The 23,456-nt window shown below is 39.9% G+C and overlaps 1 protein-coding gene across 1 annotated transcript in view; it reads right to left on the minus strand.

Moving 5' to 3' along the window:
• Positions 1-23,456, minus strand: part of Csgalnact (Chondroitin sulfate N-acetylgalactosaminyltransferase) — a 183,979-nt gene that overhangs the window by 122,607 nt on the left and 37,916 nt on the right. The window lies entirely within an intron of this gene.

Genomic DNA, 23,456 nt, shown 5'->3' on the forward strand with positions numbered 1-23,456 from the left:
ACGTTTAAACGCACAAACGTTTGAATGTTAATTTGATTGTAATTTAATTAAAAAAACGGGCCCCTTAACCTACGTCACGTAGTCTTGGGAAATTTTCAACTTTTCCATACCTGTGTAAATCTATCTTGCGCAAAACCCTTCAATACTACAGATCGACCGCGAAGATCTGAAACTTTCTACTAGAACTTTGTGACGAATTTTAGTAGGTGGTGAATAGAAACATAAAGGATGCACTGTAAATCAGACGACGGGAAACAGCGGCGGAACCTCTAAAGCTGGTGCGTCAACGCGATCTAGCGGACAGCGGCGTCGCGACGCCGCGAGGTAGGGCGCGCAGGTCGCGGGGGAGCGGGGCCGCGTGAAGAGGAGTTCAGCATAGGGGGGGGGGGGGGGGGGGAGGCGCGGGTCGCGGGGAAGAGAGGGACCGGCCGGCCGGCGGTGACATCGGCCATGGATGAAAATATAGGCAGCGCTAATGTCTCCGCTAACTGGAGTTGGGGGTCCTTATTCATTCTCTTGGTCCATGACATAACCATAAACCTTCCGCTCAATGCCGCAAACAGCTGACGTGTCGATGCTGCGCCAAGAAAATGAACCAATCACAAAGTAGCACAGTAATACGTCACTAAAATGAAGAGATCACGTGACTGTTCGTGATTTTTTCAAATCGATCTGAAAGTACTGCCTCGGATATAAGTATTTAAAGCATAAGGAGGCCCTAAAATACTTTAACCAGGTATTACGTCCGTGCGAGATTGTTATGCTTAAAAGCAAAACATTTCACGAAAACTTTTACGAATACCAGATGCAGAAAAAAATCCAATTTTCCCGGGTGTACCAGAATGGCGTCATTACCCATAAGGCAAAAGGGCATGTAGTATAGTACATGTTACATCGGGGGAGTCGAACGGTTGGAAAGGGCGCATCTGGTACCCAGAAGCGCCCAAAAGGAGAGGAAGGGAAAGAAGAAAATATGTAAGGATGACGATGAAATGAACCATACTGAATAGAAGTATAAATTGCGTCATAGAATCCTCGTAGGCGCTTAAATTTTCCTAAAGGTTATCAGATGCATTTTTATTTTGCTAAACATTGCGATATTTTTCCTTCTTCACGAAAAATATTAAAAAACTTCAATAGAAAATGTGCAGGGCCTTCCCATTAAGAAAGAATATTATAAATCAAAATGTTTAGGGGTTGCTGTATTTTGCTCATTTGTGCAGCATATCATGTGAAATTGATTAGTATACGCAGTTCCTACATGAAGAAAGATTAAAAAAAAGTGATAGATATAAATGACTCATGAAACACGGCATTTTCTTCGTTTTTGGCTGACTAGATTTTTCAGGGAATCTACGAAGAAAAAGATTTATTCATACAAAAATGAATGCGTATTATTAAAGGTGGGGGTAGATGAACGATATTCCTGCACTGAATTGGAAAAATTTACCGAGAGCACGCATTATATTCCATGCTCAGCTAATCATAGAACTTTTTTTCGAAATAGATTCACCGAAAAAAATACGTCGATTTAATATCCTGGATGTAAATAAGTGTGCGAGAACGTAGGAAATACTGAATTACCCGATATATATATATATATATATATAAAAGTCAATTTAGCAGTGCCAAGATGTAACACGAACTGCTGTGGTAGGTAATTCAGGATTTATAAGTTCTCGCACACTTTTATTTTACATCCAGAATGTTAAATCAACCTCATTATTTTTTTCCGGTGTACATTAATTACTCCTGGACTCCTCATTTTCCATCATTCTAACAAGTTATTGAAGACTCACAAAAGTTTATGGCACATCCCGTAATTAAGTTGCATAGTTTGGCAAGCCTGGCTCAGAGGTCATTTTTTATTGCTCAAAATGGAAAAGTGTTCCCCATCGATCAGGTTAATGCCAAGGCACGTCTCTCCCTCCGTTCCAGGTCCTGCGCCTCGATTGTTGAATCGTTTATCGAATGAATTCGATCGATAACTCCCTATCTTCACAATGCTATATATCGATCAAGGTCATTCGATAACAATTCAACAATCGGCCCGCTGGACTACCCGTCAAAAATAGCCCGGGCTGAGGCGAGGGTAAAGCAGGAAATATTCCGCTATTATGATACGACCAAGATGAGAATCGAGAGTAAGCATGATTTATGGGTGATATTAAGCATGTGTTACTGGCTTGTCAACCTCCGGGAGAAAAAATATAGTTCACTTGTGTAGGTCACTTAAAATTGATGCCAGTGACGGAAAAACTGTGGATATATGGGACTCATGACTTCCCTAAAAATGAGGACTGCGCTGTGGAAAATCTTAGAGTGAAATCCAAAATTAATTTCTCTCGAGAGTTTATTTTCACCAGTTCCTATTCTACCAGTTATAAATAACCATAAGGAGGACTTTCAGGGACTTTTAGGGGTGTTTTTTCAAGAAAATCGGGGAATTTTTTTCTCAAAATAGTAAGAGAAAGGGAGCTAGTTAGAGCATTAAAAGGCGTATTTTGTACGACTAATTTTACAAGTCATGTTAAACCGATGGAAACATACGAAAAACTAAGCAACACTTCAGTTTTTTATTCCTGGTTACACTGCGCCGCCGCGGCTGGTGGGAAATTTGAAAATGCCGGTGTTTAGGACGATTTTTGTCATTTTTGGGGACCTGAACAAGAAAATTGGGGACTTTCGGGGATATCGGGGACACCCCTCCAAAATCGGGAATAATCGGGGATAATCGGGGACATTGGGGACTTTTGAGGACCGGTAGACACCCTGATTTTGAAAACAGAAAACCTATGACGGGTCCGAGCCTGGAGCAAAACTTACTTTTTTTAAATTATATATTTATTTATTTTTTCATTTTATAAGAGTAAACAATAGCGTGCAACAATAGGTATAAACGACAACAGACACAAATTCACGAATAGAAAATTACCCCTGAAAATGTGGTTTCTGGCCTACCTACAAAATTGAAGGCGAAATGGTAGAGTGCTAGACCTCCATACTTAGAAGTTAGAACAACCTGTTAAGAATTGCATTCAATCACTACATAATTCCCATATTAAAACTAGTTTGAGCAGAATCTGTTTTCAATTTTCTAAACGGAAACAGCATCCTGTTTTGCTGGATGAATTTTAACGGTAGGCATTAAAAAATGAATATATATTTGACGCTTAGCGATCGTAGAATCTAATTTTTAGAGCATCAAGGGCGTGCATATCGTAGTAAGTTACATGTAAACGGTTCAGTTGTCCTCAGTTGAGTTGGAGAGCGCGGTGCTCAAAGTTTAATTGCCAGATAGCAGCGACAAAACTTATTGTGAGCAAATAAGCGTCCGTTTACGCCCGGAATTTTTGTTCGTTGTTGCACGATTAAAATATATGCACACATTTAATTAAAATCCATGTTCGTTGTGACTTTTATGAATGCGGCAAAATGAGCAGTTTGATAGGAAAACTGCGCGATCGTCATGATAATTTCCTCATAAAAATGCGTTGCCAACATGATCAATATGTAAAACATCGCAGTTCAAATGGGATGCATTTTCCCTGATGCCGGAATTCCATTAAACCATTCAACACTCATCAAGCATCATTAGTTGGTCATTATCAACCGATAACAATTTGACTATGAATGTACAAAATTTGGACCAATTTCTGCAAATAAGTATCGTAATATATGCATAGATACTGCCTTCGGTCACCAATTAATACCTGATACACGGTTGAAGCATGCAATCCACAATTTGAGAGAGATAATGAAAACTATCCCCGAAAAAAAAGGATGCTGATTTAACATTCTGGATATAAAACAAGCAGGAAGCTCCAACGCATTGGCGTCGGAGAGCGGCTCTGGGGGCAGTAGTTGTAGTCAAGAATGAGGGCCTAGACACATTTTGTCATTGATGTACAATCCGACAACTGTCGATTCAATCAACGAAAACGATTCAAACTGTCGAATCGCCCCAATGGCCACGATAGTTGTTAGACGTTTACGGTTTCCCTGGTAACCTTTGTTTGCTATCAGCTGATATCAAGTAATATGACTAGGAAGCTCCAACCCAGTGGTTAAAGCTTCCTTAACCGCGAAAACTTTAAAATTCAAATTTTCAAATTTTGAACGTAAAGTACATTTTTTCCATCACGAGATAAAAGCACAAACAAGTTTTGAATTGTTGACTGTATCACCATGATTCCAAAAATACAATACACAACATAGCATTGACTAACAATAAAACAGTATGCAATAAAATAAAGTCATGACAAGGAACATAGCCGAAAATGGCGCCGATTCCCATCAACCAACGCGCGGTCTCTACAATGTAACATGCTGCATTGATACTCCCCAGCTGGGACCGTCCGGAATAGCAGCTCTAGTGCAAGCACCAGAGCCGCTAAAAAGTGTGCGAAAACTCACGAAACGGCAAATTAACCGCTGCACTAGTTACTTTAGCAATGTCAAGATGTAAAACTAACTGCTGTAGTTAATTCAGCGGTTTGTGAGTTATTGCACTTTTTTTACCTCCAAAATGTTAAATCGGCATCCTTTCTTCAAGTGTTTTTTGTGGAAAAGATTTAATTTTTCCCTTGAGCCCTTCCCTCCATGTCTTACGCTCAGGCATTTACTGTAGCCCAAGAATAAGACTTATTTCGCATTGCTGAAATATCAAGGAGATGACACATTTGAGCACTTACATTTGCAATATGGCAACGATGGTCTTGAGCCAATTAAAGTGTAGAGACAATGTAAAAAAGAGCCTCACCTGAAACACAATAAAAGGTATGAGATGATGTAAATTATTTGCATATGTATCAGCGCACTTGCATACATTTACCCATACTCATTTCTGCGTAAGAATGGTAATTAATAAAAATTCTTCGACGTCTTAGTTTGATATTGAAATCTGTAGGTGGCAGTGAAATTTTTTGTGTTAGAGGGTTGGCTGCCAGTTTGGGCCCCAAAAGTTCCATATTTCGACATGACCGTTCTCTCCCTATTTACTGCCGTGCTAAGGAAGAACGCCGTATGAATATTCGAGGGTTGGAAAATTTCTTTCGATAAAATATGTATTATTGATGACATTCAAACACATTATTCCTTGATCTGATACATTTTCAGATATTTCATATTAATTGCTAACGAAACTGTCTAAAAATTTTGGAAAAAAATATTCGCAAAAGTTCCCAGTAATTTCGGTTTTTCCAAAGGAAACTTGGCAACGCCTGAAGGCTCATACGGCGTTTTTCCTTAGCTCAGCAGTATAGGTACTCTAATTCGACTTCGGCAGTGCATACTTTCCGACCAATAAGGAGAATCCAATTTCAAGGAAGTCATCGTCGGTGATTAGCTCATTAAGAGGCCCATCGAGGACCATCGAAGGCCGAGAACCCTGCTGAAGGGACCCCGCACTAATAGACGCTATTAGTGCAACGTCACAGAAAAGCGATATATATCGATTTTTTCGCACTGGTAGCATTGAAAGAGGTTATGCCAATGTTATTGTTTGGATCCAATTCGATATAATGGAGAACCCCTATGATGACGTCGCCACTAATAGCGTCTATTCGCGCAATCCGCTCGACTTAAACGCTCACGGAGTCGAGGTGTGAAAAGGCACGGCGCGAGCGGCGGGAAGGGTGTCAGGTTGCTGAAGAGGCAATAGCCCGACCCCCCCCCCCCCCTTCCCGTGCGGATGCCGCCGGCCCTTGAACCGGCCCTTTTCAGTTGGAATAGCGCTGTCCTCAGCACCCGTGCCGGACGCGTCGCCGGGATTAAACCTTTGTTTCACGGGCTAACTGTCATAACACTTATACTTACACAACGATGTTGCCACAATACTTTACTACTATACTACCATACTACCATACTGCCGCGCGTGCTAAGGGAAAACGCCGTATGAACATTCGAAAGTCGCCAAATTTCTCATAATAAAACATGTATTTTTGACAACATTCGTGCATATTTTCTCTTGGTTTTATCAGATATTTTAGAATAAATTGCGTACGAAATCGTCTGAAAATTTTAGAAAAAAAATTCATAATTTTTCCTGCAAATTCGGTATTTATCGACGGGAATTTAGCAACGTCTGATGGCTGAAACGGCGTTCTTCTTCAGCACGGCAGTATATACTACCATACTGAGGAGGAACGCCGTAAGAGCATTCGAGAGTTGCCAAATTGCCCCGTATAAAACATGTATTTTTGACGACACTCATGCACATTTTTTGGTGAAATTTTCAGATATTTTCGATTGAATTGCGTACGAAATTGTCTGAAAATTATTCTATCGAAAGTTCGAATAATCGCGCCAAACACAGCGCAGTCGGCGTAGAACGCATATCGGCGCCTACAGGACGGCGGGAATACTTCACGCATTGCGCCAGTCAGTGCGGTCGGCGCCTACAAGACTGGATGAATACTTCTCGCATTGCGCCAAGCGCAGTGCAGTCGACGTGACTTGACTGTTTGACTTAGTCTTTCATAAATTTACTCATTTTTGCGGAAAAACGCTCATCTATGAACATTCATGGCTATTTTCGTTTGATTTTGGTATCTAAAGATTGACAGAATTTTACTAGGAGACTCTTAGGCATTTATAACTGACAATTCCACCGATTTTTCTTTGAATTCTTTGAAAAGCAAACATTGGATACATTTTGGACCAAAATTGCAATACTATATTCTTTTTAAAAATTGAATTGTTTGATTCAATTTTGCAACTTTGTAATAGGGTTACGCTCCTGCGAACATGCAAGGAGGATACGGCTCTTCTGAAATTTACTGCTCTGAAAATAGTGAAACAATCTCAAATTTCATCAACGGAAATATAATGAGCATACTTCCCCATCCGAACATTTTTCTCTGCTGCTCTTTTACTCGAGGTTTGTAAAAATTCGCATGCTTCCTAAACCTTGATTACCCTTATGCTGAAAGACGTATACTCTTAATATTTAGTAACTTTCGTCGTCAATTAATTCAGCATCTTCCTTTAGAGAGCTTAGAATACGAAATTCAAAACTTTCAACTTCCAAACTTCGCTGACCGCTGCGCTGACTGCTTTCTACGAGAAATTCCTAAGTATTAGAGCTTCTCGCTTGTTTTTAATGTCAGCATCGATTTGTAGTTACTATTTGAGTCGAACATCATCTTTCTCCTCGACGTATTCCCGAATTAGCGACGAAGTTCAAGTTGACAGCCTCACCGCCGGTTATAAACCTAACTCGTGCCCCAATCGCCGGTCAAAGGGAAAGGTTTTAAAGCTCGAACTTAAGCCTAGATAAGAGAGAGCCAACGCAGTGGTCATGCTTTTCGATAAATCGATTAATCTGACATCTAAACATATGGAAAAGAATCGATCATCAATAAGTTAGACCATGCTAATCGATTCTTTACCATAGATTCAAATGAGACAACATCTGTAGCCGAAGCAGTGGAGGTCGTGCCCTGCAATGGGTCGTTTAATCTATCATTTAAACATATGAAAAAGAATCGATCATTGATCAATCGATTCTTCACCGTCGATTCAAATGGGACAACATCAATAGCCGACTCGGTGGAAGTGCTTTTCGATGAATCGATTAATCTGCCGTTTAAACATATGGAAAAAAATTGATCATCAAGTTATACCAGGCTAATCGATTCTATACCATAGATTCAAAAACGACATCAGTAGCCGACGCGGTTGTCGTGTTTTGCAATGAATCGATTAATCTGCCATTTTAACTTACGAAAAAGGATTGATCATTGAATAATCGATTTTTCACCACAGATTCAAATGGAAGAAAAAACATCAATAGCCGATGATGTGCGCTCCGCCACTCTGCCGCGCTGAAGAGAACGTCGTATGAACAGTATAGAGAGTTGCCAAATTTCCTTCGATAAAATGTTTATTTTTGAGAAAAGTTAAATGAACGCTTTCTCTTGGAACTTTAGGTGAAATGGATCGTACTCGATACATCAAACAGGTGAGATTGTAGCGATATCGATTGATGCAACATGTAAACATAGCCTCGAAAGTAAAGGAAAAGTACCTGCAAAATGGGAAGGAAAATATTCATAAGTTCACCAGGAAATCTTTGTTTTATCAGAGGAAACTTGGCAACGCTTCGATGTTCATAAGGCATTTTTCCTTAGCCTCTCTGAGGGAACGGGTCTTTTGTGATAGATTTTTTTTTTTTTTTTTTTTTTTTTTTTTAGTACCAAATGGCAATAATGAATAGTGAAATTGTAAGGAACTCTTTTATTTTAAGCCTTTTCCAACTTGAATCCGAAAATTTTTATTTGAGGTTATGGTCTATTGTTTTGAGCCAAACGATACATCGAACCAGTATGGAATACGATCCATGGCGAACAAAATTACCTGCAAAATGGGAAGGAAAATATTCACAAGTTCACCAGGAAATTCTCGCTTTATCGAAGGAAACTTGGCAACGCTTAGAGGTTCATAAGGCGTTTATCCTTAGCGCGGCAGCACTGGAGTGGAGAGGGGGGCGAGTAAATACAAGCCATAAAATGCGGAGCTCACCCTTTTTCATCAATTCTGGAAGAGTGCTTGCTCTTCACTTTGATGCCCGACCGGGGTCCCGCGGCTAATCAGCGATTACACGAGCACCCCCCCCTCCCCCCGCCGCCGCCGGGTGACCGGACGCTCGAACCCCCGAAAAAAAACCCGGACTGATCCCCCCCCCCCTTCCATAGTTGCCCGGGCTAGCAGGCTGCACCGTGAAGCTGGCGCGCGGAATGATAAGAGGCCGGCGTCGTAAAGTTTTACTCGCAGCGCCGTTGTCAAACGTAGGGTGCCAATGTACGGTATCCGATGTCTAGCTTTTCTTTCTGTCTCTCCTGGGCATTTCAAGTTTTGCCCATAGGCGTATCCGGACCCTTCGAAAGGAGAGGGGACGGAAGGGGGCTCAGGGGGGATACCCCAAAAAAATTTCAAAATTGTAAAGCATGTAACAGTTTGAGTCAATTTCTTGTCATGATTATAAGCGCCCTTTCTTCTTCTTTCCTCTGTTCCTTCCTTCTTTCTTTCTTTCTTTCTTCCCTTTTCTCTTTCTCTCTTTTTCGAGTGAACGGGGGCAGGACGGAAGGGGGTTCTAATGGGGGAATATCCCCCAAAAATTGTCAAAATTTTAAAGCATGTAATGTACACTTAGAATCAATTTCGTCATGAATATAAGCGCCCTTACTTCTTCTACCCTGAGTTCCTGCCTTCTTCCTTTCTTCCCTTTTCTCTTCCTCTTTGTTACGGGTGAACGGGGAGGGAGGGGGGCATGCGCCTCCTATGAGCCACCTCCCAAGGATCCGCCTATGGTTTCCCATAAAGGCTGACGATTGAAATTGATAGACAAAGCTATAGACAAAGATAATAGAAAGGGTATAGAGGGATCCTATTGATGGAAGCGAGTGGTTGCAATGGACAAAGGAAGTAGGCAATAGACGAACTATCGGCAACCCTTGAGAGACCTTTTAGTTAGTCCATCATTTTCTTCTCTTAGTTTATGAGAACCACCCATTTCAACCAATATAGGATCGCTCCATTCGCCTCACGTCGTTTTTGTCCATCGCTTTGTCTATCAAGTTCAACAATCAGCCCGCTGTGCGACATTGTGACTGAGTAGCCGTTTCTTTCTTCGTGTTCAATTTCCACTCTTCACCTTTCATATCTGGTTTACGTGTCCTACAGAGATATGAATATTATACGTGGAAAATTCGATTAACTCGAGCTACGGAAGATGGCCTAATGGACTGACTCCACCAGTAGTTAAGCACGCAAGGCTCGGCAGTATGGCGAAAGCCGTTGAAAAAATTGAGTTAATTTAATGGACATCGTAAATACTGATAAGGGTGCCGAGCGTTGGGATCGCAAAAGGAATTGGCTTCCGATTCCGGGACACTCCAGCCCGTGAGGATATTATTGGCCGGGCGGGCAGAATTGGCGCACAGTGGATCGAGTCAATTAGAGAGGTCGGACATGGAATTAATTTATTTATTTTCCGATTAAGTACATGCAGAAGCTGAGCTTTAGCGTATGGTACGTGTCAAATGTGGTTTGTAACTCAAAAAACTTAATTTCAACACTTGTCAATCAAATTTAAATAAAAAATATGTTAGTTTTCAATTGCTGAGTATTTAACAGCTATATTCAGAAATTGCTCAGAAACAATCTACCATCTGACATCTCTATATTTAGCTATATCACCTAGAAACTCATTTATGTGGTAGAACGCTTCCTCTTGGCAGATTTTTTTATGAAGTTTAAGGAATACATTTGGATAGTCATTTTTAAACGATAGTTTTAGTGAAAGCGGGAGGGAATTGAAAAATCGTGTAGCAGAGAAATTAATATAGCTTTCTGATTTGGTAAGCCTTATTCTAACATTACTTATATTACAGTACCTACTATTATGCGAATGTTTAGGTGTTAGATCATCCTGATTTTTTATTAAAACTGCAAATTTTTGTGCTTAAATCATAACATTTTACACTTCAAGGGGTGCTCTGGAAGAAAATTGCACGAAAAAACCAATGAAACCACTTTTAGAACCTCAATGTTTTGAATACACGGAATTATAAGCGTTTGAAGTTTCCAAATTTGGTCCGACCTCTCATTGACTCGATCCACTGGGTGGCGATGGGAGATAATAAAGTCGTAAATGATTGCACTTATTCGATTGATATTTTCAGCGCGTTAAAGAATAATAAGCGTCTGCCCGGGTGGCTAGATTGGGTTCTGCTTCTCGGTCCGGGAAATTCATTTAAAAGATCTCTCGCCGATCCGGTGTTGTCGGTTGAGACTTTTGGTTTCCGCTTCTTGGAATAATTTAACCGATTATTTTCCAACTCACGTATACTGCCTTGCTGAGGAATAACGCCGTATGAACATTCGAGAGTTGCCAAATTTCCTTCGATAAAATGTATATTTTTGAGAAAAGTAATGAATATTATTCCTAGAAATTTTCAGTAACTTCAGGTTTGATTGCGAACAGAATTATCTGAAAAATTGGAAGGAAAATTCGTGTTTGATCAAAGGGAATTTGGCAACATCCGAGGGTTCATACGGCGTTTATCCTTAGCACGGCTGTGTACTCCACAATTGAGAATGCGAGAAAAAAAGGAAACTCGTTTTCTTCGCTTTGTTGAAAAGCTTCAAATGGACCACCAGCGGGTTGATTATTGAAATTGGTAGACAAGGCTATAGACGAAGATGACAAAAGGGATATGGAGGGAACCTATTGGTGGAAGCTGGTGGTTGCAATGGACAAAGGCAGAAGGTAATAGACTAATAAGTAACAACGGCAATCCACGAGAAACCCGACAGTTAGTCCATCATTTTCTCCCTTAGTCTATAAGAACCACACATTTCAACCAATAGGATCGCTCCATAAGTCCATACCCCTATGTCTTCATTGTCTATAACTTAGTCTATCAATTTCAATAATCAGGCCGCAGAAAGAATACAAACTGAAGCATTCGAATACATCCTGCGGGGGTTGGGCCGCAAAACGGCCGGAGGGCACAGCCTTTTAGGGATCAATGAGGTAATGGGCCTGTTGCATGCAAGAGATACAGCCGTGCGAATAGACTTTTAAGAGGTTAAATGACATGAAAATTACGATGGTCACATTAAAAAAGTCTGAAATACACTCCTTACTGCGCAATTTGCGTTGTTAGGAGCGCGCTTTTTCAAATTTCCCGCGTCTGGGGGCAGTTTTCTAACGGAAACAATTAACGGCAACTTGCGGCTATTTCCGGTCAACTAAAACTGACAACATAACCTAAAAATCGGAGCTCGTGATATCGTGAAATGAAATGTAGAAGGATTGCGTTGGATATTTAAAAGTTGATCGATTTGGTGACCGCATAAAGTGTATATGGACCACTATAAGAGATCACGTTGGGTTTGTGAACAAACTGAAGGAAAAAATAACAACAACGACTCGGCATCTTCCGGAAATCACCGAGCCCGCTGTTTGCTCGTTTCCGGTGATTAGAAAACTGCCCCCAGACGCGGGAAATTTGAAAAAGCGCGTTCCTAACAACGCAAATTGCGCAGTAAGGAGTGTATTTCAGACTTTTTTAATGTGACCATCGTAATTATCGTGTCATGTAACCTCTAAAAAGTCTATTCGCGCGGCTGTATCTCTTGCATGCAACAGGCCCATTCAAAATAGAAAACTGGTGTGGAAATGGAAAAATCGGTTGAGAGTTGAATTATTTACAGATAACCCTCCTCAAACTGGAGACGTTTGAAAATAACGAAATCTGTACTCATCTTAACAATGTGAAAATAAGAAAATAAAATAATAAAAAAATGTAAATAATCCAACAGGTGAGATTGGAATATTTACCTTCCTCTCATTTTATATTTGGTTCGATCCATCTCACAAATTGCCAAGGTGGTTTCGTCTCTCCAGTTATTGTCAAAATCTGGAAGCGTAAAAGAAAGTGCCTCGCCGATTTCAATTACATCTAAAGAGACCCGAGTTCTCGGCAAAATGCGGGGAGTGACCCATTTCATCAGATTATCCGTCATTCGACGCCGTGTCGCATTTCGACGCCATCCACGGCGGAAATTGCATTAAAATCAAAATGAATCTTCGGTGAAATGCTTTTATCTCTGGCTTTCATTTTTACTTTGCTCAAGAGTGCACTGTTGTAGAAACTAAAAGCGGCAGTCACTCGCGCTCTTCTTGAAAATGCATTCAGTGTTTTTTACGATGTGCGATAAGTACGAAAGCATTCCTGTCTCATGAAGTTTCATGGAATATGAGTCTTATGGGCTCATTCCTTATCAGGAATATTTTGTGTACCGTATTGATAGTCGTTCCTTAAAAAACTCCTTTCCTTAGGATTCCTTGTATTGTTTATTAGGGAGTCCGCCCCCTGGCCGCTACGCGGCCCAACCCCCGGGGGCCCGGGCGCTGCGCGTACCAAAGATCCGAGAAGGGACCTTTGAAGGTCGCTTCTTACTCTTCTTACTCCCCTTCCTCACCCCGTCCATCGAGCGTCTTGAAAATTATTTTATTAGAATTTTCCCACTTACGGACTTCTAACTTCAGGCCATGGATCATCTTACTCCCCTTCCTCACCTCGTTCATCGAGCGTCCTAAAAATGATTTTATTAGAATAGAGAGGAATAGCCGTGATTAAGGAAGGTTTTTTTGTTAAAAATGTGTTTCTTCCCACAAGGTATCAATGGACCACTAGACAAGGTACGAATTTCAGCATTCTGATCCATGTTTCTTAACCAAAATTTCACGTAAAACACGCGAAATCAACTCCTTACGAAGATATCTAATTATTCTTGATGCGTAAATTCAAACCACCCGCTCATGAAAACTCATTGCTCTGGGTGATTCACATCGCGCGCTAAACGTTTATCATGACAGTATCTGCGATTTAAAAATCTGGCAACCTCAATTTTGACGCTTTGATTCAGCTATAGCAAATTGCTTATAGTTTGAACAACATATGGTGGGAAATGAACATTGCTCGATTGAGAAGCTTGCTGAAACCGTTGTAGTGCGCGATTTGACTCTCGTAGAGCTTTGAGTTTCTTGTGAGCGGACAGTTCAAACTCCTCGTAACCAATGTAATTTAAAAACGTTGATATCTTCGTTAGGAGTTAGTTTTAGTAATATTCGTTGCACTAATCGTGTTCTACGTGAAATTCTGGTTAAGAAACATGTATCAGATTGCTTAAATGGGTCACCAAACCTTGTTTATTTTATTGAATATTCTGAAAATACAATGTGAGTAGATAACGTGGTGATTTTTCCCCATTTTTATGGAGCCGAAATCGCGGAGAAACCCGCTTTTGAAAAATCTAAAAACTGCAAGACATTTCAAACGCACCCGAATGGCGGGAAACTGACGGTGTTGACGCACTGCGGTAGTCATATCGCAATCTTCTCTCATTTTCCTCTGATGTTTGTTTAAATAAAACGTGTTTCAATGTGGAATTGTTGCTCGTTTATTACAGCTAACATATGAATGAGATTCAAGTCTTGAATTCAAAAGATACAATTTCGACTTTAGTATTGTTTTCATATACGAAGAGTAGATAGACATTTGACGGAAGTCGTGGAAACCCTTGCCCGCTTCTGATTGGTGCCGGATGACATCATTCGGCGCGGCGCGAAACCGGGGCGTTTTAAATTTGCGTATAAGTTGAGAGATTTGAACTACGCATTTCTCGGTTATTGTGTTACTTGTTCCCGTTTTTAATGAGCGTATCGTGTTCTACGCGTCATTTTCCTTCAGAAAACTATATTCGCAAGTCAAAATTCGTTCATGGTTTAGTGACCCATTCGTACCTTGTCTAGTGGTCCATTATTGAGTATAGGTATCCACTATAGTCACCTTTGTCAATTATTGAGTATAGGCTTCGAATATATTCAAAATGCACCGATGAGTCCTCATGAACAAACAAACACAAACAAACAAACAGTAAGACCAAAATCGCAGAGGGTCGCACTGCCGTGCTAGGGAAGAACGCCATTTGAGCCATTAGACGTTGCCAAAGTTCCCTCGATAAATACCGAATTTGCAGGGAAAATTATGAATATTTTTTTTCTAAAAGTTTCAGACAATTTCGGACGCAATTCAATCTAAAATATCTGAAAATTTCACAGAAAAATGTGCATGAGTGACGTCAAAAATACATGTTTCATCAAGAGAAATTTGGCAACTCTCGAATGTTCATACGGCGTTCTTCTTTAGAGCGGCAGCATGCTCGAAAAGTTCAGTTGTTTGAACCGAGCGTTTCTTTCTCCAACCCCCATCTGCGACAAACGTTCTAAATCATCTTTGTGTTTCACGCCGCCAAAAGCGCTAAAACTTCTGTTTTAAGCTACAACGTTGCAAAGTCTCTGCACACAACGATTTCTCGTTGAAAGAACCCAAAACTCTCAGTGGCGAGACGTGAATGATCGATTATCGATATTTTCCCCATCTGAAGCTGTGGTAAAATATCGATTATTAAGGTGTTCGTTACGGACACCCTGTTTATCGATCCTTTTCCATAGACCTAAAGGGTATATCGATCGATACATCGCAAAGCACGCCATGCCACTGAAAGCTTTTCATCAGCGCTCACTGAAGATTAATGCAACAAATGAGAATTCCCCGTTGTTGCAAGATCATTGTCGGAAATTCGTTAAAAATAACGCACTAAAGATTTTGTTCACACCACGTTAACCTTCCGACGTTGTTGAAGGAGTCAAAAGCCGAATAATTGAGAGACCATTTTCAAGGTAGTATGTTTCCAGATTTTTTATTGTTTATTTATGGTATATGTGCGCCTGTTTCCAAGTAACTTTGTCCTTGCTGATACACCTGAGGCTTCTAAATGGTTAAATTTCAAATAATAATAAAATTCATCATCCAATTATCGAATCATTTACTTAGATTACCTACCATAGTTTTAAATGCGGGTACACATGTAAGAACAACTAGAGAAAAACGCTTTTCAAATAGGTACTCTCGAAAAATGTTCAAAAATTATGTTTAAACAATTTCTCTTGGATGTTCTTAGGTAAAATATAGTCACGGTCAAATTTTATGTAAATTTTCATTTGTTTGAAAAAAGAAAAAAATTTAAGTTTTAAAACTTTTCAAACATTTTAAATGTTCTGAAAATACATTATATTTCTTTAGAGTTTATTTTTAACAATTATTTCCTTGAATTTTACCACTTCTTGTGAGTATCACTTTGAGGAGCAGTTTAGAAAAGCCTATCTATGAGTTTTTTTTTGTAAGAGCTTTAAAAAAAATGAGAGAGTGTTAAAAAATTAAAGTGTTTTATTTGACAGTCGTTCCAACACACTTCAATTTTTTTTTTTTTTCTACCAATTTTTGTACATGCTTTATCTGCTTAAAGTGGTTTATTACTGGTGGTTATTTCTAATACTGTCTGTTATATGTTAAGTTTAAATTTTTAAATACCCGTAAGGTCTGAAAGTGTGTTGTAATCTACTTCACTTTAATTACAAAAAAAAAAAAAAAAAAAAAAAAAAAAAAATCGTTCTAACAAAGAATGTTGAACGATGGACGGGGCTTTCAAGAAACCATTACCAGCCAAGTTGGCAACAGGATCACCCTTCGCACCGGCGTGAATTATAATTAATGAACTGTAAATGGCCGACTTGCATTAACTCTCCTTTCTTTTTCCCTATTTTTTACTTTGCGCTCTAAACCCTGTCCTATTCCTCGGGTAAGCCTCGAAAACAATCCCCCTCGTTTCCGCTTTTCTCCGCGAGTCTTTTTCATAATTTTCTTGTTTTTATTCTCCCGTAATTTTTTTTTTTTTTTTACTCTATCCGTCACCTCGAGCTAAGACGCGGGAACGTTAGACACCGATATTATTCCGGCAGCTTCAGCTGGAAATATCTAACTCATGCGTAACACATGCTCTTGATTCGGTGTTGCCACACCTCTCATAGATTGTGATGTTGCAGGTGACTGACACGACAGAGAAGGAACTTTAGCCTACAATAATTAATTGACTACGTGCGTCAGTTACAACAATGGACCACTAGACAAGGTACGAATTTCAGCATTCTAATACATGTTTCTTAACCAAAATTTCACGTAAAACACGATGCGCACAACGAAAATGATCGAAATTAATTCCTTCCAAAGATATTTAATGATTCATGGTGCGTGAATTGAAACCATCCGCTCATGAAAACTCAATGCTCTACGTGTTTCACATCGCGCGCTAAACGTTATATCATGAACGTCTCTGCGATAAAAAAATCTGGCAACCTCAATCTTGACGCTTTGGCTCAGCTATAGCAAATTACTTATAGTTTGAAAAACACATGGTGGGAAATGAGCATTGCTCAATTGAGAGGCTTGCTGAAACCGTTGTAGTGCGCGATTTGACTCACGTAGAGCTTTGAGTTTCTTGTGAGCGGGCAGTTCAAATTCCTGGTAACCAATGTGAAATGAAAATGTTAATATCTCCGTTAGGAGTTAGTTTCAGTAATTTTCGTTGCGCGAATCGTGTTTTACGTGAAATTCTGGATAAGAAACATGTATCTGAATGCTTAAATTCGTACCTTGTCTAGTGGTCCATTACCATGGTAGATGGCCCAACTACCCCGGCGATTACAGGATTACACCTATCACGATAGTCATCGGTTGGCTGATGTGGCTTGGTTCCTATCTGCTTAACGCGGTCCGTTTATAGCACACTGAAAAAAAATTCTCGGCGTTTTTACCAAGGTCCGTTGGTACCTTTACCATCTCACTTTTTGTTTACCAATTATTGGTAATTTTACCGAGACAGAGTAGTAAGCTTACCTAAAAACCGGTATATTTACTGTTTTTTTTTCAGAAAAGAATACCACTTTTATTGGTAATCAATTCCCGGTAACTTTGCCATTTTATCTCGGTAATTCTACCACAGTCGATAAAAAATATTGGCGTTTTTACCAAGGTCCAGTAAAATTACCGAGAAAGTTCAATAATTTTACCGAGATTTCCCGGTAAAATTACCAATTCCATGGTAAATTCGAATGGTTTCCAATGGTAATTTTACCAAGAAAAAACTGGGATCAAATAGAACCCTGAATTCTTGGTTATTTTACCCTTTTCTTAGTAAATACACCGAGATTATTTTTTCAGTGCAAGATCTCAGCGTGGCACCAATATGCTTGTTCTCGACAGGACAGCGACGAGATCCACTCTGCCGTTATCTAAGGAAGAACGCCGTATGAACATTCGATAGTTGCCATTTCCCTTGATAAAACAAGTATTTTTGAAGACATTCATGCACATTTTTCTTTGAAGTTTCCAGATATTTTGATTAAATTAATTGCGTACGAAATCGTCTAAAAATTATGAAAAATTTATTCTTTTTTCACACCCAACTCTCCTCAATCAAGTTTCTCGGTCGTGTGTAAAAATCCATCCCTAAATGGACTATATTTTGCAATTTGGAATTATAAATTCTAGCCCGGTTTAAAAACAACGTATGTTCCATTAGTTTCCCTATGCACATAAGTGTTTTTTCAGAAGAGCCAGAATTTATAGCTCCAAATTGCAACATGCAGTCCAAATAATTAATGGCTGATTCATTGTTAAAGCACTGCATTTTTTGACGCCAACGTGGTGTTATCAATACGCGATATTAACAAGGTGGTGGAGTAGTTCTATAGGTCCACACTATTCTGCCCTGCTAAGAAAAAACGCCGTATGGACATTTGAGAGTTGCCAAATTTCCCTAGATAAAATGTTTATTTTTGAAGGAAAGTAATGGACTCTTTTTTCTTGACATTTTAAGGAGCGTTAGAGGAAATTGCGAACTAAATTCTGTGAGAAATAAGAGGGAAAATATTCACAATTTTCCCTGCAAAATCTGTATTTATCAAGGAAATTTGGCAACGTCTGAGGGTTCATACGGCGTTTTTCCTCAGCACAGCAGCATACTGCCATGCTAAAAAAAAAGTCGCATGATCCTTCTGACGTTGCCAAATTTCCTTCGATAAAATCGAATTCACTGGGAAAATTGTGAATATTTTTTTCCAAAATTTTGAGACAATTTCGTACGCATTTAATCTAAAAAATCTGAAATCTTTCTAAAAAAATGTGCATGAATGTCGTCAAAAATACATGTTTTAGGAAGGGGAATTTGGCAACGTCTGATGGCTCATACGGCGTTCTTCCTTAGCACGGCAGGACTCTCGCCGCATTTCTTGAAATCGCTCATTGGCGGATCCAGCAATATGTCAACACCGGATTTCCTCCATTTGAACCTATGGAAAGGTATCGATTCTTGGAGGCCAGGTGCTCCGACAAGAATCGATTATTTAGCATAGGTTTAAATGGAGGAAATCCGGTGTTGCCAAACTGCTGGATCCGCTTCTGAAACCGCTCCGGACACGAATCGCAGAATCCCCGCGAGCGTGCGCTAAAAAATCACTTAGAGCTAATTGGAGACCCGACCGACGGCTAAACAGCGGATTGGAGTGGACAAAGCGGACTGAAAACTCGTGGCTCGGAGGAAGAAAACAGAAGGAAACATCTTGGGAAGAACAACGCACCCGGGCGGATCCGCGAACCGACGGATGCGATGCGACGTCATGTCATTATAATCCGATTACGACGCCGACAACCGACGCTGACGGCGGGGCCCAGCGCCGCGACGCACAGTGGGAAAACCCGTCGGGTGAGATCATCACCTTCCGGCCGAAGTATGACAAGCGCCATGCGAAAATTTCCACGGATATTTTCTTTTTTCACAAAGAAATTGTTCAACGAGGCTGTCCGAAAATTTTACTGAGTTTTCTTTGTGCTGCCCAGAAACACTGGTAAAAAAAACCTCTTGGTTCAAGAGCGCAGTTTCTTGTCGCCGGATTTAAGAGTCGGGACTCTTGTTTCAAGCGGATTTTGAATTGAATCAATGCAAAATCCGCTTGAAACAAGAGTTCAAGACTCTTAAATCCGGCGACAAGAAACTGCACTCTTAAGTCAATGCACCGCGGCATTGGTCCAAGAGGTCTTTTTTACCAGTGAAATTCAGTGAAATTTTCGGACAAATTCAACCAGCTAAATTCGATATTACTTGATATAATGTTCCCTCATGATCTCCAAAGTAAGATGGACCTTTAAAATCTAATTTTCTGAGCGACAATCTCGCGAAATGATAAATTATAATGATAAATAATAATAAAGTAACTCCATTTTTAAATACATTTTGTTGTAAAATTGATACATACTTGCCTCATCAATTGAAATGAGAATAATCCATGCAGAGTGAGCAAACATTTCAAAATCAAAGGTTGAAAAACGCTGACTCCGTGAGTTTAAAAATCAGAGCTAAACATAGAGCGAAGCGGCCGTGGCGCGGCGTGCTGCCAGCGCGATACGCGCATTGGCGCCTACAAACCTAACAGGGATACTTCACGCATTGCGCAATGCTTGAAGTATCCACTTAGGTTTGTAGGGGCCATGGCGCGGCGCGGCGGCGTGCTGCCAGTGCGATAGGCGCATTGGTGCCTACAAACCTAACAGGTTTGTAGGATACTTCACGCATTGCGCAATGCGTGAAGTATCCTTGTTAGGTTTGCAGGTGCCGTTGCGTCTAAAACTGCCATGGCCTTCAAGCCCCTCTTTTTAACAGGAAAGATTGGCGCATTTCTAATTTATTATGACGGCGAATTATACGCGAAATCAGCCAAATTTTTGACAATTACTCCGCAGTCATCCCTCTTATTAAATATTGAACAAGTTCTTCACTTGGCAAGTTTTTTTTTTTTTTTCAAATTCGGCTGTAGCCATCCGCTTTGAAGTGACGACCAAGAGTGCGAAATCTATACATGTAGTAGAATTTTCACTCGCAGAACGCAGTTTTACTCGGAAACGGCAAGAAATTTTTGATTGAAAATTTCACTCATTTTCCCATGCTGTCATGCTAAAGAAGAACGCCTTATGAATATTCGAGAGTTGCCAAGTTTTTGCGAATAAAACCTGTATTTTTTAGATAATTTATGCATATTTTTCCTGGAAACTTTCAGATACTCTGGATAAAATTGCGAGCAATATTGTCTGAAAATGTTGAGGGAAAATATTCAAAATGTTCCCGGTAAATTACATTTTTATTAAAGAAAATATGGCAACGTTTGAAGGTTCATACGGCGTTTATCCTCAGCACAGCAGCATACTGCCACGCTAAAGAAAAACGCAGTTAGATCTTTCAGACGTTGCCAAATTTCCTTCGATAAAACCGAATTCACTGGGAAAAGTGTGAAATTTTTTTTCCAACATTTTTAGACAATTTCGTACGCAATTTAACCTGAAAAATCTGAAATTTTTTTTTAAAAATGTGCATGAATATCGTCAAAAATACTTGTTTTAGGAAGGGAAATTTGGCAACTCTTGAATGTTCATACGGTGTTCTTCTTTAGCACGGCAGATTGTATCTCTTCGCCGCCCTGTTGAAATCGAGCATATTGGCGCCTTGTTGAGATCATGCTATAAATGCATCGCGTTAAGGAGAAAGGAACTATAAGCCACACCAGCTATTGCCAAATCTAACTAGACAATCTAATTTTTTACAAGAGAAAGTTTGTGCGAATTCTTTTTTAAAATGTCAAGGAATTTGCCTCGGAATATGCAGAAAATTCACTAAAATTTGCACAAAAATTCGTACAACCGTTTTCATGTGAAAAATTAATTTGCCCGATGAAATGGGAATAGCTGATGTGGCTTCGTTCCTTTCTGCTTTGACGCAGTCCGTATTATGCCAGTTATACGGCGTTTTTCCTCAGACAGCAGCATAGATCACAGGCATAATTAATCGAAATCGTAGCGACAAAAATTACTCGGTCATATTTGTGAAAAAAAAAGAATCACCAAGGGGAAATTTTTCAACTTTAAAATTGAGCTACGCTCCTCCGACTGAGGAAGCTTGATACGATGTCTGGCGAAATTATTCGCCATGGGCGCCAAAGAGACGCAAAGACGAGTTCCAGGAAAAACACAACAAGGAAATTTACATGAGACCGGAGGAGAGAGCGCGCTGGCGTAACCCTTGGTGAAGGTGGCAATGTAGATAAAACAAGGGATGAGGGTGGGATTTGACGGGGAACACGTTCCTGTCTTCATCAGCTTTATGACGAGGAAGACAGTCATGAATACAAACCGTGTTTTGCCCGTCATAAACTGCGCCCCTGTGTTCGCGTCCTCGGTTGCGCGACTTACCGCCGCCGCGCACCTGGGAACATTACTGGCTTGCTAAGGAAAAACGCCGTAAAAACATTCGAGAGTTGCCAAATTTCCCGTGATAAAACACGTATTTTTGACGACATTCGTGCACACGTTCCTTTGACATTTTCAGATATTTTAGATTAGATTGCGTACAAAATGGTCTGAAAATTTTGAAAAATAATGATCACAATTTTCCTAGTAAATTCGGTTTTTATCGGAGGAAACTTGGCAACGTCTGAAGGCTCATACTTCTCATACAAGGTTCTTCTTCGGCAGATTACTGCCGTGCTGAGGAAAACGCCGCACGGTGGATCGAGTCAATAAGAAGAGGTCGTACAAAGTTTGGAAACGTTAAAAACTCATAACTCCGTGTATACAAAACTTTGAAGGTCTAAAAGTGGTTCCACTGGTTTCCTCGAGGAATTTTCTACTAGTAGCACCCCTCAAAATTTGAAAATCGACGAAATAAACATCAAAATTTGCAGGTTTAGTCAAAAATTGCATGACCGACCTCCCTAATTGACTCAATCTACTGTGCGCCGTATGAACATGTTGCCAAATTTAGCCTAAAACATTTATTTTGGAGGAAAGTTATGTATATTTTTCCTTGAAATTTTCAAATATTTTAGATTGAATTGTTAAAAAAATTATCCAAACAATTTTTATGGAAAACTGTTCACAAATTTCTTTATAAATTCGTATTTTATTAAGGAAAAGAAATTCATGAAACGAAGGTAATTTTTTAATTCGTCTGTGCAAACTTTGGCTGGATCAAAAACATGAGTTCTTTCGAAAGGAAAAAGGCTCAAAATCACGATGAGTGCAAAGTTTAATTGTAAGAATCGATTAGTGCAACGAGATACGAATGGAGAAAGGACGGAGTGCCTTCAATTTTTGTGGATGCAATTCGCACACCCGGAGAGTACGTTTAGATGTACCTATCCATCAGTTATGTAATTTATGGTTCATTTAACAAGGAGGTTATAAAAAGGTTTAGGTGAGAAAGCGCGTTTATGAGCTGCTTGTTTGAGATAGTATGTACATATACAACGGCATAAACATTATTTGTTTATGATGCAGAAACTGTATCCGATGATGAGGGCCAATAAATTTTAGTTCGGAGTGGAATTGTAAGGCAGAGAAGAGTCATTTGCGCTTAATGTCTCATCCACCTTCGCCGCACAGTGGATCGAGTCAATCAGAAAGGTCGGACATGAACTTTTTGACTAAAACTGTAAATTGTGATGTTTATTTCATCACATTTTGAATAATAAGGGCTCCTCCCTAGAAGAAAATTTCACGAGAAAACCAGTGGAACCCTTTTCAAAACCTTAATGTTTCGTAGAAACGAAGTTAAAAGCTCGTCAAGTTTCCAAATATTGTCCGACCTCTCTCAATGACTCGATCCACTGTGCGCCGCAGTGTACTACATGAAGCGGAAATGTCATCAGGAATGCGCAAATTTCTTGCGCAGATTGTAAGGTAAGGAATGTATATTAGACTTGGCTAGTGCGCTCAATGCGATTTTGTACCCATTATCTATAAAGAACAATCAGTATTTTATCTACAGTAAGCATCAGGTCCATTGGGATGAGTGCACCAGCGCAATAAAGTCCAGCCAAAGAGATGAGAAGTGAATGTTCCTCCCTTGAGGCTTGAAGCTTTTACGTCTGATGCTATATCAATGAAAACGCAGAGAAGATGTTGCAACAACAAACAATCAAACTCAAAACAATATAT

The sequence above is a fragment of the Bemisia tabaci genome, chromosome 9 (genome assembly GCF_918797505.1).
Source record: "Bemisia tabaci chromosome 9, PGI_BMITA_v3".
Lineage (NCBI taxonomy): Eukaryota > Metazoa > Arthropoda > Insecta > Hemiptera > Aleyrodidae > Bemisia > Bemisia tabaci.